Source organism: Elaeis guineensis, chromosome 2, assembly GCF_000442705.2.
Source record: "Elaeis guineensis isolate ETL-2024a chromosome 2, EG11, whole genome shotgun sequence".
NCBI classification, from domain to species: Eukaryota; Viridiplantae; Streptophyta; class Magnoliopsida; order Arecales; family Arecaceae; genus Elaeis; species Elaeis guineensis.
This window is the reverse complement of record NC_025994.2, coordinates 78,769,787-78,789,055: the sequence shown is the minus strand read 5'-3', so window position 1 is coordinate 78,789,055 and position 19,269 is coordinate 78,769,787.

Here is a 19,269-nt window from a genome sequence, read left to right as displayed (position 1 = left end):
CTCAACATAACATCTTCTTTTGGATAGCCATTTAGAAATACTGACTTTACATCCATTTGATTACTTTCTAATGATATTGGTGTTGTAAGAGATAGAATAAGTCAAATAGTATCAAATTCCGACGATAGGTGCAAATACTTCTTCATAATTAATTTTTTTTTCTTATTTGTATCCTTTTTGCGATGAGCTGTGCTTATATCTTTCAACATTTCATCAGCAGTATGTTTGATTTTATATATTCATTTTACAACCATAACTTTATATCCTTAGATAATGAGGTCAATTTCCAAATCTTATTCTTTCTATTGCTCTTATTCTTCATTTATAGCTGCTCGTCATTCATCCTTTTTCATATCTTCTTCAATAGTCATTAGTTTTTGATTAAGATGTAGACAAAATAATTATCACCATCATTTATTTCTGTCTCATCATATAATCTCTCTGATCTTCTCATTTTTGTAGATCTTTTCCTTGAGTACTTAAAATTAAAAATAGAAGAAGTTGGTGTTATTTGAGATAGAGTCATAGGAAGTGGAGGATCATAAGTACTTGACTCTTCTTCAATTTCTTTAATTTCTTGATCTATTATTTTCTATCTTGAGTTTTTTCTTCTGTACTCCAATTTCAGGTAGCATCTTCATCAAATATGAATCTCTACTTATTATCACTTCATTGGTGACTGGGTTGAAGAGTTTATATGCTTTTGAATTCTCACTATAACTAATAAAAATATATTTCTCTCCTCGATCATCCAACTTCATTCTCTTTCCTTTGGAATTTATGCTTATGCAATGCAACCGAATATCTTGAGATGTCCAATACTTGGCTATGTCCGCTCCATGCATCTTGAGGTATTACATTCTTCACGCTTTTGTTGAACTTCTATTAAGTAGATATACTGCACATGCAACCGCTTCTACCTAGAATGACTTTGGTAAACCTATCTCTTTGATCATGCTTTTTGTCATATACAAAATGGTTATATTATTTCGCTCAGCCATGCCATTTTGTTATGGGCTATATGCCGTTGTAGATTGTTGTTAAATACCTTGAATGCTACAATACCTTTAAATTCATTTGAAGTATATTCTTCTTCTTTATCAGATCTCAATATCTTTATTCTATTTCCACTTCTCCTTTTTGCCATAGCTTTAATATTTTAAATATAGAGAAAGAAAATCCATATTTTCTACTATAGTCATCAATAAAACTAATAAAATACTGTATTCCAAGAGACTTAGAAAAGGACCACATGATCTATGTGCACTAAATTCAGAGGTGCTGATGTATACTTTGCCTTGTTACTAAGAAAAAAAATTCTGGTTTGTTTTCCAACTACACAGCCTTCACATACTTCTTTTGGGTGTTTTATAATAGAAAGTCCATTCACCATTTCTGTAAAAGATAATAACTTTAAACTTTCGTAGTTTAAATGTCTATATCTTAAGTGCCATAATCTTGATTCTTCTTTCAAATTTGCTTGATAGCACCTTTCAATCTCAATTTTGATATTAATGGGAAACATTCGATTCTTCGACATATGTACTTTTGCAATTATCCTTTTGTTTATCCTTTAAAGTCAGGATAAAGTCCTCCATTTGAATAGTGTAACCTTCTCCAATAATTATCCAATACTTAGAATATTACTTTTTAGCTCTGATATATAGTACACATTTGAGATGTACTCTTGTTCACCATTCTTCGACTTAAACATGATTTTCCTCTTCTTTCATAGGTACTTTTGATGAATCACCAAATTTGACATTACTGTGCACATCCTCTTCCATGTCAACAAATAGTTTTATCACCACACATATGATTGAAGCCCCCGAGTTGAGAAACCATATATTTATGGATCTTCAACCTCTTCTTGGCATGCGGGTAGAAGCATAGTTTCTTCTTATTTTTCTTCTTCTATTGTACCATCGATGTAGTTGTTCATTCTTTCAATATTCTTATGCCAACAATCTTTACTGTAGTGACCATACTTTTTACAATTATAGCATTGTATATTTGATTTTGCACCACCATACGAACTGGATGTTTATAGTTGTGTCCGCTTCTTTTGGTGGCAATCCCATGTCATGAATCATAATCACCTTCATTGCTATTTGGTCGGCCATGACCATACTCTTTTGGTACTTGATTCTATTATTGCATCTCCATGACTTTTGCCTTTACAATAGTCAAGTTTCAATTTTGATTTGAGAGCCCATTCTGTTGACTCAACTTCAGACTTCTTTTGCAATCTTTGTCATGTACTTAGAGGAATCCTGTCAATTGGTCAATTGAAAGGGTATTGATATCCTTTGACTCTTCTATGGCAGCAATAATGTGCTCAAATTTTGATGACAGAGAGCGAAGGATCTTTTCTACAACTCGTACATCATCGAGTTATTTTCATTTCACTTCATTTGGTTACAATAACCAAAATGCGAGAAACATAGTCTGCAACATTTTTGGACTCTTTCATGTGAATAGATTCAAATTCTGCTCGAAGCTTTTATAAACAAATCCACTTCACCTTTCATCTCCTTTGAAGACATTGGCAAGGACTCCATGCCGCTTTGCCCAAACTTGCTTCAGCAATTTCTCGAATGTTGACTCCTCTACTGCTTGATAAAAATAAAAGAGGACCTTTTTGTCCTTCTTCTTGCATCCTTCAACTCGTTTCATCGGTTTGCAGTCAATGCAGCTTCTTCTTGCTCTATATACTCTTGATACTCATTGTTAACTAATTTTCAAAGATCTTGAGAACCAAGAAGTGCTTTCATTTGAATGCACCAATCTCATAATTATCTTTTGACAATTTTGGGATTTGAGTTTGAAAAGTTGATTGGCCATGTTTCTTGATAGAATCTCCTCTTAACCTTGCTCTGATGCCAAATATTGGTGGGCTTCCTCATTAAATGAACTAACAAATGTAATAGTCCAAAATAAGATTTATTTATGGAATGAACTCAAGTATAAAATACTTGATTACAATCACTTAGTTGCAACACAAAAACATATACCCTTATTTATAGAAATAGAGGGACACAACTCTTCACAAAAGTTACTTATTAAAAGACACATTCCTACAAAAAAAAAATATCCTACTTCACCAAAAGACACATCTTCTAATCTAAAAGACACAACCTTACAATAAGACACATCTTCATATTACAGATGGATACAACTCTTATCAATAGACACAACTTTTCATAAACAGGTTTAGTAACCAACATTCATTATCTTTTTAGAGATTGTGGGAAAGAGAGCACTTAAGAGAGATTAGAGGGTTTCTTAGGTTCCGATTGGGTTTTTTTTTTCAAGCATATGAGGTTGTGGTGGTGTGAGTTGGTCTAGGAGGTTTTGAAAGCTTAATCTTGGTTGTGGCGGTGTGAGTTGGTCCTAGGAGGTTTTGAGAGCATAATATAACGAAGGAAAGACAAAAAATTGGCGTTTCAAATATTTGTGTTGCTAGATTTCCATATATCAATTGTGCAGCAAATGGATGGACTTCTATTTTTTTTGATGAAAAGGGAGGATAAACCATCCTTTTTTATTTGAATGAGAAGAGAGTGTAACTCTTGCAGAGGCCGGATAGTCTCCACCTCTGGACAACTCTGGATGGTCTCCAAGGGCCGTTGCTCCACCTTTACTTGGTCTTGCAAAGCAGTACTGATGAATTTAAGGCAAATGAATGGACTTAATTAAACAATTTTTAAGCTCCCATGGAGTCCTTTAACTCCAGTTGATTGTTTTTGTGAAGTTTTTTGAGCTTGGTGCTTCCTTACTAGGAAACAGAACATATGAGTGTCTTATATAATATTTAAGTTAGGAGCCACATGATCATGATTTGGGTTTAGTGAAGCATTGTTCAAAATACATCACTAATGAATGTTATAAAGAAAATTTGGCTGTAGTCAGAGAGTATGGAATTGACAAAGGAACATTGGGTTGAAAATATTGGACATACATAATTCTTATTGAAAAGTTTCACAAGAAGGGATGCAAATCCAGAATTATTCATGATTCGTACATGGAATGGAGGAATATAGTGAGATGTTAATACTTCCAAAAAAAGAATTTTATTGCATTATATCATGATAAAAAGAGTACTTGGTCATATGGGTAATGTGATAGTTGCAGAGTGTCTTTAGGATTGGGGTATGGGGATGTTGAATAATGTGATTCCACTTACCCCCCTGATTCTTTGTGGAATGGAACTGAAGCTTTATTTTAAATTTTTTGATAGTGTAACTTGTCATACCCCGAATCCAGCACCCGGGTTGGCCACGTGACATAGCCACACAATTCTTAGAGCAGTGCCCTAGAGATCATGTAAGGCCTAAATAATTATAAACTCAAAAACTTTGAATAATCAAATAAATACCAAACAAATCAATCGAGTCACAACTCCAAATCAAATAATAAACTTAGTTCAAATACAGTCATTCAAATGTTCATTGGTATCAGAGAATTTAAACTGGCTAAACTACTAAAAGCTTAAGTTCTTGTTTGCTCTCACCCAGCCCATTTGAACTAAGCATCTTGTGGGTCTGGAAAAAAAACAATAAAGAAATATGAGCTCCTCCAGCTCAATAAGAATCACTGCACATGTACATCAGATTAATAGATAAAGTAAAAAAATATTTAATACCAATATAATTTTATGAAGACTCATATATATAAGATAACTCGAATACTGGCAAAACCTGTGTTTAATAAATATAGATCATCATATACCATCAAGTGAGGTCTCAATTCAACATTAAATTACATGATCTTAATATTTGTTTCATCTTTCCACAACCTTAGTTTGATAATCTTTTATCCTTTTCGACTTTGAACTAACTCAGACCATGCTTCAGTCTCTATCCAATCAAATTTTTACTTATAAGCCTTTCAAGGTTATTCCAGCATGAGCTCCTGGCTGGCTGTCCTATGTACGAAAGTCCACGAGAGGCTGTCACAGGCATGAGCTCCTGACGGACTGTCCCAGGTATGAGCTCCTGACTGGCTGATCCACATATGAACTTGTGGAGGCTGTCCCATAATACAAGACTAGTCCAAATCATATTTTTTTATTAATTATTATATATTAATTTTATTAAATCGATTTTGATTTACAGTGTGATCAAATTAGATAAGTCATATCCATACAATCATGCCATCAATCATGGATAATTTCATATTGACAAAACATACTCATGTTTAAAATCATATAAGCAAATAACGGTGTCTCAAACATAGCAAATTCATCGATCACAAATCCAACAATGCAAAATCAATGGTGCAATACCAATGGTAACATAGCATATATATAGTGATGATCATGTACAGGGATTCTTACGTCAATCAGTGGAAACTCAAACTCACTGCCTTATGGTCTGAATGTACAAACCCTACTCGTTGCCCTCCTATCCATTGGATTGTTCTCCTATTAGATCAATATTATAAAATAAATCAATTTAATCAAATTAATTTCCTAAAAAAAAAATCTTTTATTGGGGTTTATCGAGATCCTCACCCATGTCCCCATAATTTTTTTTTATTCTTCTAACCACCTAATAAATTGATTAATTAATTATTTAGTTTATTTATTATTCATTTTATTAATTATTTTTATTGATTTTGATTTGTTTTGATTTGTTTTATATTTTTATATTTTTATTTTTTTTGAAAAGAGAGAGAGAGAAGAACCTCCTCTCTCCTCTTCTTGTCCAAGGTAGGGGAACCGATCTCCCTTGTCTTCTCTCCCCCTCACACGGCCAAGGTAGGTCGACTCTGGCCACCCCCTCAGTAGCACCTGACGGCGGTGCATCCACAGCCTCGGCGATAGCCCCAACAATGGCTGTGGCTGGCAGCAAATGGGGAAGAGAAAATGAAAACATGGATGGCCCTATTCCTTTTAAATCTGATGGCTTGCTGTCGCTTGTTGATAAAGGAGGGTATCCAGGAAAAGAAGAAGATCAAGAAAAAAAGCTTACCATGCTCCGATGATCGAGAGGAACTCCAGCGACTCCTCTCTTCCCATTCAATAGCCCACGGACACCCCCTTGGAAATCCTTCCAAATTCTAAAAATCTCTCCAAACTTCTGTTGTAGAGACCTAAGGGAGGGGAAGGAGGTTTTATAGGGGAGATTTTCTAACCCTAGGTGGACTCCATGGGTTCGATTTCATCGAAGTCGGAGAGGAAGAAGACTCTGGTTAGGAGTCTTCCTCCTCTTGTCGGGCTTCTCCTTTTTTTTTTTGGGCTCTCTAGGGTTTGCCAGGCCCAAGAGCCCTATGGGCTGGGCCGTGACATTCTTTCCTCCTTAAAATAATTTCATCTTCGAAATTTACATACCTGAGTTTTTGAAGAGCTGTGGATACTTGACCTTCATTTCTACTTCGAGTTCCCATGTAGCCTCCCTCTCACTATGGTTGCTCCATTGAATCTTCACATAAGGGATAGTTCGATATCGCAACACCTGACCCTTCCTATCAACAATCTGCACTGGATATTCTTCATAAGTCAGATCTTTTTGGAGATGCAAGGGTTCATAATTCACCACATGACTTGGGTCTGGAATATACTTTCTCAATATTGATATATGAAACACATTATGTACACCAGATAAAGTCGGCGGTAGCACTAACCGATATGCAACATCTCCAATTCTGTCTAAAATTTCAAGACTAATATACCTTAGACTCAACTTACCACGATCTCCAAATCTCATTACACCTTTAGTAGGAGAAACTCTCAAAAAAATATGATCACCCACTTAAAATTTCAGCTCCCTTCTTCTGTTATCAGCATAACTCTTTTGTCTGCTCTGAGCTGTATGAAGCCATTCCTGGATCATATGTACTTTATCCACAGTCTGTTGCACTATTTCTGATCCTAACAACTTTCTTTCTCCCACATCATCCCAACAGATAGGGGATCTATACTTGCTTCCATATAATGCCTCAAAAGGAGCCATATGGATACTTGCTTGGTAACTATTATTATAAGCAAATTCAACCAATGATAAGTGATTATCCCATGCACCGCCTCGGTCCAGGACACAAGCCCTCAACATATCTTCTAGGATTTAAGTGGTTCATTCTGATTGTCCGTCAGTTTGAGGATGAAATGCTGTACTGAAATTTAACTTGGTACCAAGGGCTTTATGAAGACTCTTCCAAAATTATGATACCAATCTACTATCTCGATCTGACACAATAGTAACTGGTACCCCATGCAGTCTCACTATCTGCTCTACATACAAGCCTGCCAATCTTTCCAAAGAGAGACCAACACAGAAGGGTAAAAAATGAGCTGATTTCATCAATCAATCCATAATTACCGATACAACATTATTATTTCGAAGTATTTTAGGTAACCCAGTTATGAAATCCATAGTAATATGCTCCCATTTTCACTGAGGAATAAGAAGAGACTGCAATGGTCTTGCTAGTCTTTGATGTTCGGCTTTTACTTATTGACATACCAAACATTGGGCTACAAATTGTGCAATATCTCTTTTCATGCCAGACCACCAAAAGTTTTCTTTTAAATCTTGATACATTTTAGTGCTTCCAGGGTGCATGGTGTAAGTTGAACTGTGAGCCTCCTCCAGGATCTTGTCCCTTAACTCTGGAATCTTTGGAACACATAGCTTGCTACCAAATCTCAACGAACCTTCCATATGTATCCAAAATTCTATTTGTATACCGGATTCTATTACTACTCTAACCTTTTGTAGCTTCGAATCCTCTTTTTGAGCTGACTTAATCCTTTCAATTAGGGTAGGGTGCACTACAAGATTTGCAAGTTAAACTTGTGAATCATGTAGTCATATTTCAATTTTTGATCTCTCCAAATCTAGCAACATAGACTTTTGTGAGGTAATCAAAGTGACCAATTCACCATAGAATTTTTTACTTAAAGCATCAGCTACAATATTCGCCTTTCCTGGATGATAACTTATTGTTAAGTCATAGTCCTTTAATAGCTCCAACCATCTTCTTTGCCTCAAGTTTAACTCCTTCTGAGTAAAGATGTACTTTAAACTTTTGTGATCCGTAAAAATCTCGCAATGCTCTCCATATAAATAATGCCTCCATATTTTTAAAGCAAAAATCACCACTGCTAACTCTAAGTCATGTGTAGGATAATTTTGCTCGTATGACTTCAATTGTCAAGAGGCATAAGCTATCATCTTTCTCTTTTACATCAGAACACAATCAAGACTCTTACGAGAAGCATCACTATAGATAGTGAAACCTTCCATCCTGAATGGAATAGTTAGAATAAGAGCAGTCACTAGTCATCTTTTTAACTTTTGAAAGCTTTGCTCACATTCATCTGTCCATTCAAACTTTACTCATTTCTATGTTAAATAGGATAGGAGCATAGCAATACGAGAGAAACCTTTCATAAACCTTCGGTAGTAGCTAGCCATCCCCAAAAAGCTACGCACCTCCGATACATTGATAGGTCAGCTCCACTCAACTACTGCCTCCACTTTCTTTGGGTCAATCGAAACACCATCCTTGGAGATGCATGCCCAAGAAAAGTAACACTATCCAACCAAAACTCACACTTTGGTAGTTTCGCATATAGTTTCTTCCTCCTAAGAGTTTGCAATACTATTCTCAGATGCTCTTCATGCTCAAGCGAGCTCTTTGAGTAGATCAAAATATCATCAATAAATACAACTATAAATCAATCCAAGTATGGTGCAAACACTCGATTCATGAGATCCATGAAGGCTGTAGGTGCATTGGTCAGACCAAAAGGCATGCCTAAAAACTCATAATACCCATATCTAGTCTAGAAGCCCATTTTTGATATATCTCCAGGCTGTATCTTCAACTGATGGTAGTCGGAACGAAGATTAATTTTTGAGAAGACCTGTGCCCCTTGCAATTGATCAAACAAATCATCGATTCTTGATAAAGGATATCTATTTCACACTATTACCTTATTTAATTCTCGATAGTCTATGCAAAGTCGAAGACTACCATTTTTTTTTTACAAATAGCACCGGAGCTCCCCAAGGTGATACACTAGGTCTAATGAATCCTTTATCCAACAGTTCTTATAGTTGCTTTTGTAATTCTTTCAGTTCTACTGGAGCCATTCGATAAGGAGCTTTAAAAATTGGACTAGTGCTAGGAATCAAGTCAATAAAAAACTCAATCTCTTGATTAGGAGGCAATCCGAGTAGGTCATCTGAAAATATATCAAAAAATTCTTTCACAAAAGAGATATCCTCTAACTTGAGCTTCTTATCCTGAGCATCTACTATAGTGGCTAGAAATCCTTCACATTCTCTTCTAAGAAGTCTCTTGGCATAGATAGCTGAGATAAACTTTTGGTGGAAGAAGAGTTTATTACTCACAAAATTAAACGCTGACTAATCTAGAATTTGAAACCTTATTATCTTTTTGAAGCAATCAACTGTAGCATGATATGATGCTAACCAATCCATCCTCAAAATTAAATCAAAATCCTTCATCTCTAGGACTAATAAGTCTGCTTTCATCTCTCTATCCTCAATACTTAGGATACAATCTTTACAAACTGAATTAACCAAGATCACCTCTCCACTTGGCGTAAAGACACAGAGATCATTTTCTAAAGGTACACGAGACAACTCATTGATCTTCTTAGTAAAACTAGTTGATATAAAAGAGTGGATAGCTCCAGGATCAAACAGAGCATAGAAATTGTTGGATGATATTTTAATCATACCTATCAGATAATTACATACTATACGTTCATCATCCATGGCTATGTGTCCATTTATATATCGAATCATATAATATTTCATGATATGTATACTAAAAAGAATTAGAGATCAATTCAGTACCTGTCACCACTGAGTTAGAAGCATTAGCATCCTATTGTGTAAGTGCATAGACTCGTCCTTGGATCCTTGGTTTTTGTTATCCCCCATCTTATTTTTGTACATCTTGAGGTGCCCAATTTGTGGGGATATTCTAAAAATTTTGAGGCATCTCCTATCTCTGAGATTCCCCTCCATTGCGACATACAATTGCTTTATAGCCATCTCATCCACATTTGTAACATTGTCCTCCGGGCCATGTGCAATCTTGTTTAAGATGGAGTCCTCCACATCTGTAACATATAATGCTTCCTTGAGATTGTACTTTACCTTCAGTGGTAGTCTGATTTGATTTTGGGATCTTTGGTTTGAAAGCTCTGTTACTTTGACCTTGAAAATCATTTACTCGGCCCTTTTTCTTCATACTTTTCTCTCTTGTTGCTTAGGCATCATTGAGTCCTTTTTCTATTATTAGACATTTGTTTACAACTTCTTTATAAGTGGACTACTCAAACATAGTCACTAATTATTGGATTCGATCTCTTAGTTTATTCTTAAATTTTCTGGCTCGAATATTTTCCTCAGCTATCAGTACAGGGGCATATCTCGATAATTCTTCAAATTTGACCATATATTGAGCAACTATCATGTGGTCCTGTACCAGCCGATCGAACTCTTGGAACTTTTGAAGTCGGACACTCTGAAAAAAAATATCTCTCATAAAAGATCTTTTTGAATTCTTCTCAAGTAAAAGGAACATCATTTGGTCCCATCTTTTTGATCTTTATCTCCCACCAATTGACTGCCTCATCTTGCAATATGAAGTGGAAAAAGTGATCTTTTCCTCAACAGGACATCTCAGAGCATGAAAAACTTTCTCTATTGCTTTTAGCCAACTTTCAGCTTCCATAGGATTTGAGGTTCCTATGAATGCCGGTGGTGCATATTTCTTGAAGTCTAACAAATTGATTTGACTCTCTTATTGGTTTCCAGCTTCTTGTTCCTGCTGGGATTGTCGCTCTTGAAATAGTTGTTGTATGATCTACTATTGTTGTCCCTACTGTACCTCCAATATCCTTCTCATATCTTTCCTTGCAGCAACTTGTTGTTGAACCAATACTTGCATTAATTGGGCTACCGTAACTTGTTCTCCAGATTGAATTTCAGGTTCACCCAGGATTTTTATCCCAAGAGTGACTTCAGCGGGCTCGATAGGATGTTCTTATTGAGGTGCATCATTAATCGGTGAGGGTGGGATATTTTCTTACTGCATAGCAGGCTCCTAAGTATTAGAGCCATCAGCAAATCAAGTAGGTCTTCGATTATGCCCATGTTCAGTCCCTCGTGCCATATCAACCTAAACAGTTTCACTTAAGTCAAGATTTTGTTTATGCATGTGTTAAGAATGTGCCTCATATCAGTTTATTCCAATCTAAAAGTCTATCTATATACACTCTCTCTGAAGTAAACTCTAAGATTCCTAAAACCTATGCTCTAATACCACTCTGTCACGCCCCGAACCCAGCACCCAGGTTGGCCACGTGACACGGCCACACAATCCCTAGAGCAGTGCCTAGAGATCATGTAAGGCTTAAATAATTATAAATTCAAAAATTTTAAATAATCAAATAAATACTAAACAAATCAACTGAGTCACAACTCCAAATCAAATAATAAATTTAGTTCAAATACAGTCATTCAAATATTCATTAGTATCAGAGAATTTAAACTAGCTAAACTACTAAAAGCTCCAGTTCTTGTTTGCTCTCACCCAACCCATCCGAACTAAGCATCCCATGGTTCTGAAAAAAAAAAATTAAAAAATATGAGCTTCTCCAGCTTAGTAAGAATCACTGCATATGTACGTTAGACTAATAGATAAAGTAAAAAAAATATTTTAATACCAATATAATTTTATGAAGACTCATATATATAAGATAACTCGAATACTGGCAAAAACTTGCATTTAATAAATATAGATCATAATATACCATTAAGTGAGGTCTTAATTCAACATTAAATTACACGATCTTGATATTTGTTTCATCTTTCCACAACCTTAGTTTGATAATCTTTTATCCTTTTCGGTTTTAGACTAACTCAGACCATGCCTCAGTCTCCATCTGATCAAATTTTCACTTATTAATCTTTCAAGACTGTCCCAAGCATGAGCTCTTGTCCGACTGTCCTACGTACGAAAGCTCATGAGGGGCTGTCCCAGACATGAGCTCTTGACGGGCTGTCCCAAGTATGAGCTCCTGGTCGGCTGATCCACATATAAGCCTGTAGGGACTGTCTCACAAGACAAGACTAATCCAAACTATATCTTTTTTATTTAATTATTATATATTGATTTCATCAAATCAATTTTGATTTACAGTGCGACCAAATTAGATAAGTCATATCCATACAATTATGCCATAAATCATGGATAATTTCATATTGACATAACATACTCATGCTTAAAAATTACGTAGGCAAATAATGATATTTCAAGCAAAGCAAATTCATCGATCACAAATTCAATAATGCAAAATCAATGGTGCAATACAACGGTAACATAGCATACATATAGTGATGATCATGTACAAGGATTATTACCTCAATTAGTGGTAACTCAGACTCACTGCCTCATGGTCTGAATATCAAAATCCTACTCGTTGCTCTCCTGTCTGTTAGATTATTCTCTTATTAAATTAATATTATAAAATAAATCAATTTAATCAAATTAATTTCTTAAAAAAAATCTTCTATTGGGGTTTATCGGGATCCTCACCCATGTCCCCATAATTTTTTTATTCCTCTAACCACCTAATAGATTGATTAATTAATTATTTAATTTATTTATTATTCATTTTATTAATTATTTGATTGATTTTGATTTTATTTTATTTTATATTTTTATTTTTATATTTTTATTTTTTTTTGAAAAGAGAGAGAGAAGAACCTCCACTCCTTTCTTCTCATCCAAGGTAGGGGAACTGATCTCCCCCATCTTCTCTCCCCCTCACGTGCCAAGGTAGGCTGACTCCGGCCACCCCCTCAATAGCATTCGACGGTGGTACATCCACAACCTTGACGACAGCCCCAACAACGTGGCCAGCAGCAAATGGAGAAGAGAAAATGAAAACAAGGATGGCCCTATTCCTCTTAAATCTGACGGCTTGCCATCGCTCGTTAGTGAAGGAGGGTACCTAGAAAAAGAAGAAGATCAGGGAAGGAGCTTACCTCACTCCGACGGTCGAGGAGAACTCTGGCGACTCCTCTCTTCCCGTTCAATAGCCCGCGGACACCCCCTTGGAAATCCTTCCAATTTCTAAAAATCTCTCCAAAATTCTGTTGTCAAGACCTAAGGGAGGGGAAGGGGATTTTATAGGGGAGATTTTCTAACCCTAGCCAGACTCCATGGGTCCGATTTTACCAGAGTCAGAGAGGAAGAAGACTTGGGTTAGGAGTCTTCCTCCTCCTCCCATTGGGCTTCCCTTTTTTTTTTTTGGGCTCTCTAGGGTTTGCTAGGCCCAAGAGCCCTGTGGGTTGGGCCGTGACATAACCAGCTGGATGAAGGTTACTTTGTCAGGCAGTTGAAAATGAATCAGTAACCTGGTAGTTATTTCTTGGTAAAAGAAAGCTTAAGAATAATTAGGACAAATATTTAGAACCAAACCCATTTTGTCATGGTAACTTTCCACTTTCATTTTGTATTTCCAATCAGAGAAGTGGGTGAAAAACCTATAGAAGTGGCTTGGAGAAAATTCTAATTTTACATTAGGTTTGTTTGTTGAGACATATGATTCTTATGTATGACTGGTTAGGTCTCTGCATGACTTTTTTTGAAAAAAATTTTATGCACCATGCACGGTCCTCGAATGCATGCACCGCATGTGGTGATTGGCTCACACAGGGGCTGGTGAAAATTTTTTTTCCATGCACTGCCCGGCCCCATGCATGAGCCTATCACTGCTCACGGTGTGCATGTTCAGCACCACACACGGTGCACAAAGAATTTCTCCTTTTTTTTTTTAAGCCTAAGTGACAGATAGCATGGAGTAGATAGAGAGGATGTTTGCAACCAAAAAAATAAGGAGGATGTTCATTCATGATTGTTGTCATTCTGCATGTTTTTGTCATTTAGGATAATCTACATTATGGAGTCATGTGATGTTGCATCAATTTTGGTGCATGCATATATTAGCTTGATGTATTGTCAGCCAATGTTCCTGCCATAGTGTATTTATGCTCCTCTTTCTGTTTTCTAGTTATTTTTATTGGCATGATAAAAATATGGTAATTTTTGACATATCAGACTTTACCTAATTTCATCTTAATCTGGTCAGAATAAACCCATGCATTTGATATGATCCATTAATGCACATGGTTATACATTATTAGCTTCTAACAATTGGCTTCTATAAAATATAAAAATTTTCAAATTTTATCCTTTGGTGCATCATGAAGTTTTGTGAAAAAGATTCTTTATTGGGATTATACAAAGAATTGAAGGATGTTGTGGTTGTCAGAAGAGCGAAATGAGATGATAATTTTCTTTTCTTTTCATTATCTTTTTCAAAGATCTATGGGAGAGGAGAGCACTTGAGAGAGATTATAGGGGTTTCTTAGGTTCTGATTAGTTTTTTTTCTCAAGCATATGGGATTTTCTATGAGTTGTGGCAGCATGAGTTGGTCTTGGGAGGTTTTGAGAGCTTAATCTTGGTAAAAGCATGTTAAAATGAAGGAATGATAGAAAAAAATAAGGGTTAGACCTTTCCCCCACATAGATGATCATTTTTTTTCTTTTCGCTTCTTTTTCTTTTCATTTCATTAACTCCTTTAGAGATATGTGGGAAATGAGCACTTGAGAGAGATTAGATGGGTTTCTTAGGTTTCGATTGGGTTTTTTTTCTCAAGTCTCAAGCATATGGGATTTTTTATGGGAGTTATGGGGGTGTGAGTTGGTCTTGAGAGGTTTTGAGAGCTTAATCTTGGTAGAAGCATGACATGTTGTAGGGTTTGAGAAGTTTTGGTCTAAAGGATTCTTCTATTGCTATAAAATTTTCAATTTGCAGGGTGTGGTTCTCATGACAATGATTTGGACTTTTACTTGCCTATTACATTCTTTTTGCTACTCTTGAAAAGGCAATATCTTTTGCATAAGATGGTGACCCATTGTGAAGAGAGAAATGTCATGTTTTGCAAAAGCACAGGCAGTTAGATATGTTTTTTGTTAATAATGTATTAACAATAGACGACACTGCAGAATTGAAACCATGTTGATGTATCAACTCTACAATTTTTTTTTCTTTGACAAAATTTCTTTTCAGCCTATTGTAAATTTCATATTAAAGATTGTTCTTTTTGTTTGAAGTGTGTAATGTTTACTACTTCAAAAGTTATCATAGATCAAAGTCTGTTTCATTCTTTTCATAATCTCTCTGATTTTTTTTTAAGAGTCCAAATTTCTCTCTGCTATTTTTTATACTGTAAACTCATGTGTTAGAGTTGTTAAGATAAAATTCAGAAAAATAGAGTTTTCCTCTTTATGTCATTTTGATGCTTGTAGAATGTATTCTACAAATCTATCTTATATCATTCTTGATTTTGGACTTACTAATATTAATAGCATAAAAAAATCTTGTTATTATTATCAATTAAACCCCCGCAATGTGGGGGTTGAGTGCTGGTATATCTATATAGTGAGGTTTGGGCCGCATGTCGCCAAAAGCTTGGAACTTTGAGAATAACATCCCAGAGGTATTCAAATCTAAGTAGTGATAGGACTGGAGGAGTGGTGGAGGCCATGTGAAGTACGTACTTACATTAAGGTTGGTAACTTAAGCTTTTGGATTTTGGGTATGTAATAAGCCATAACTCTAGTCAAAATACTGACATGCATTTGATTCATGATGGAATCATAATCGGAACATATTAGAATGAAAATCAGAATGATCATATCTCTCCAAATATTTGGTATGTGATTAGATTTAGAACCAGAATCAGCATGGAATTTGAATCCTAAAATCTGAACCAAAATTAGAATGGAACTTGAATCATGGAGGAGGGTAGGTATTGGATTTAAGGGATTAGAGCATTGCCGTAGTTGAATGGAAAAATTATTGGATGAACCAGTTCTGCCACATCATTTTGGGACCATTTCTACCAATGATCGGCACATCTAAAGGCGAAATTATTGCCTGGACCATGCCCAGCTAGACCAACGCACATCTTGGAGCCATGCACGGTGGATAGCACTCAATCAAGAATTCATGAAATACAAAGGTTGATGTGGTGTGTTATTCACTGTGGGATCTGGGTGGTCTACCTAGACCACCCCTAGGCAATAATTTTTCCATCTAAAGGCATTGACAGAGGAAAAAATTCATGATGGAAATCGATGGGGGAAAAAGAAAAATCTCCGCTATCACCAACTCTTGAACCTTCTCTTGACTCATGAAGTCCTATCTCTCGAACCTCTGCCATGAGATGGCCAAACTACCTTCGAAAAACCAACACTTCTAATCATCCTCCACCACCACCACATTGTTGCCTCATTCCCCATCTCTTCCCTCCTCGACGATCTCCTTCTGTGGTGTTTGTCTAGGGTTCTTCTATCTTTTGCTCCCACTTTTCTCTCCTTATCGATTCTTCGGCCTTCCTCGAACTCTATTGCTCGCACAACAACCTTTGCTATACCTTCTATGCAGTCTCTTTCTCCACCTTGGACTTCCTAGTCTCCCTCTCCTCTCTGTTGATGAGCTCCATGCCTCCATTTGATATCCCTTCACCTCTCTTTCTCCTCTTTTCCCCTCTCCTCCTCTGGTCTGCCACAAGTGGGTTTTGATCACAATTCATGTTCTCTAACTTTGATATTTTACAGTCAAAAGTTTCCACTCATTTTTGAATTTTTTTTGTCATCAATTTTTATGGGCCTTTTTTTCCTTCGTTAATGCATTAATCATCGGTTGAATTGATACAAAAATTATATGGTGGATCTAGCTCAATCAATAATTTTTTGTTGGAATGAAAGTCACTCATTCTCATTCTTATTTTAGAGCCTAATTTTCTCTAATTTAGCATGCTCTAAAATCCAAAACCCAATAGGTTTGAGCAGAACCAAGCCTCCTCTCAAGGTACAAAAGATGTACTGTAGGGGAACTTAGTGCTCTTTGAAAAAGGTTACTATTGCCGCCAATCCCTCCACCTGAAGTCGGTCGTTGAGGTTGATGTGGCCGAGGTAAAATCATAGTTGGAGCTTTGTCTAAACACCTATAGAACAAGTCCTCATCGGAGGTGGCATTCTCTGGTGAAGACCTTCCGACACTTAAGTTAAGAGATTGAAGAATGATGAGAGGAGAGAGTAAGGAGTCAATTACATATCTTGCAGGATCTTAGAGCCTTAATTTATAGGAGAGGAGTTTGAGTCATATCCGTCTCAGAGTCTTAATGATTTTTGAAACTATTGCACAGATTAATTTGAAGAGGATATTTTTCTTTTATGGAAGATTTGATCGTGGAGGAGTTCTACTCTATCCTGACTTTTCTAATTGGAAGGAGGGACAGAACTGGTGAAGAGATTAGGTCGGCCACGATCAAGCTATAATCGATCATTCATGGTTGAGGTACTGGAGTCCATGGAGCAGGCACTTATCCTCTTGCTGGTTAAAATAGGTCGGTTATGTATGAGCTATTATGGGTTGTTAGAAGTTTAGGTTATGGAGATTGTGGAGTGCTTATTGACCTTCATTTGATTTGGAATAGGTTCGCTGAGGATGATCTAGAATAGACCGTTCGAGATTGAAGAATTGAGAACTATTGCTAATGGGGTGCCTGATAGCCTATCTGTCACATCTGCATATCTGTCAGGCATCCATCACCTTATAGCTTGATCGATCGGACCTAAGGATGTCTAAGCCAAGGTTGAGTTATAGATTCACAATAGATTCCCCCACTCTCAAGATCAAGCTATGCATAGGTCGGTCGAAAAGAGTACCAGTCCGAGATTGAGAATGATCTGATCTCGTCGAACTAACGGAGATGAACCATCTTCAAATCTGAACTATTGATTTCTCGAATCTATGGGAGCCACATTCTAGCCAATTGGAGGTTGCCATTTGTCGAGCATCGATCTAAGCTTTCAAATCTTCAGTCGAACTCTTGACCATTAAGTCAGAATTTGCCTCACTTTCATATGTGTAGGGGGCTGAGGACTTCAAGGAGAAGATTAGAAATTAGTTTCTTGATCTCGACCTCAGCCTTCTGAAGTTAGACAGTGAGGAAGAAGTTGTGAGGTCAGAGACGAGGGCCTATTTGTCGAAGACCTCTTTAGTCCAAAGTGGGAAGATCGGGCGGCCAAAGAGTCGATGCTAGCTCCACCCCTGACCATCATTGTCTTCTCTGACCACATCGAGGCTGACAAATCTCCTACCCCCTAAAGGGGGCTTGAGTCTTTTCTCTTTTTATATCTCAGCTCAGGCATGTCCGAGCTTAATATTTGGTTGGTTTCTTTTGTCAACCTCGGTGTGGACCGAGGTATTTTGTAATGGACCAACCATCTTTGTAAAAAGTCTCTTTAATGAAAGTTTTTTTTTCTTAATCACTGTGTCCACAAGGCCCATAGATCAGCCACTTTATTGTGATATAGTTCAATATCTGACCTATGTTAAATACCACAGAGGCCATTCATCTATTTTGAGTCATTTTCTTGGCACCGAGGGGTAGGAATCAATCATTTTTGGGTGCTATTGTAGCTCGATAGGAGAAAGGTCAGAATAGGGATGCTCATTCCTCGATTGTATCTGAGAAGAATATGAAGATTAAATGGAGGTTGGGAAGTTTGTATGGAGATGTATATCGATCCTCGATCATGGTCGAGGATTGCACAATCGAGAGCCATATAAAGAACACATCCTGATCCTCGATCATGGCTGAGGAGCAAGTGTTTGGAGAGCCACATGGAGAATATATTTTGATCCTTGATCATAGTCGAGGAGTGCATGTTTGGAGAGCCGCATAGAGAACACATTTCGATCCTCAATCATGGTTGAAGAGCATGTGTTGGAAAAATGGCATGAAGATGCACACCGCTCCTTGGCCATGGTTGAGAAGAGCATGAGCCAGAGAGTAGCATGGAGATGCATACTGCTCCTCGGTCATAGCTAAGGAACACATGGATGGAGAGCAACATGGAGATGCATACCGCTCCTCGATTGTGGTCGAGGAGTGCACAAGCAGGAGAGCAATATGGAGATGCATACCACTCCTCGATCATGGCCGAAGAGCGCACGAGTCAGAGAGCAGTATGGAGATATGTACCGCTCCTCGATCATGGCCGAGGAGTGCACGAATGGAGAGCAATATGAAGATACATATCGCTCCTCAACCATGATCGAGGAGCATGTAAGCTAGAGAGTAGCATGGGGATGCATACTGTTCCTCAACCATGGTCGAGGAGCGCACGAGCTGGAGA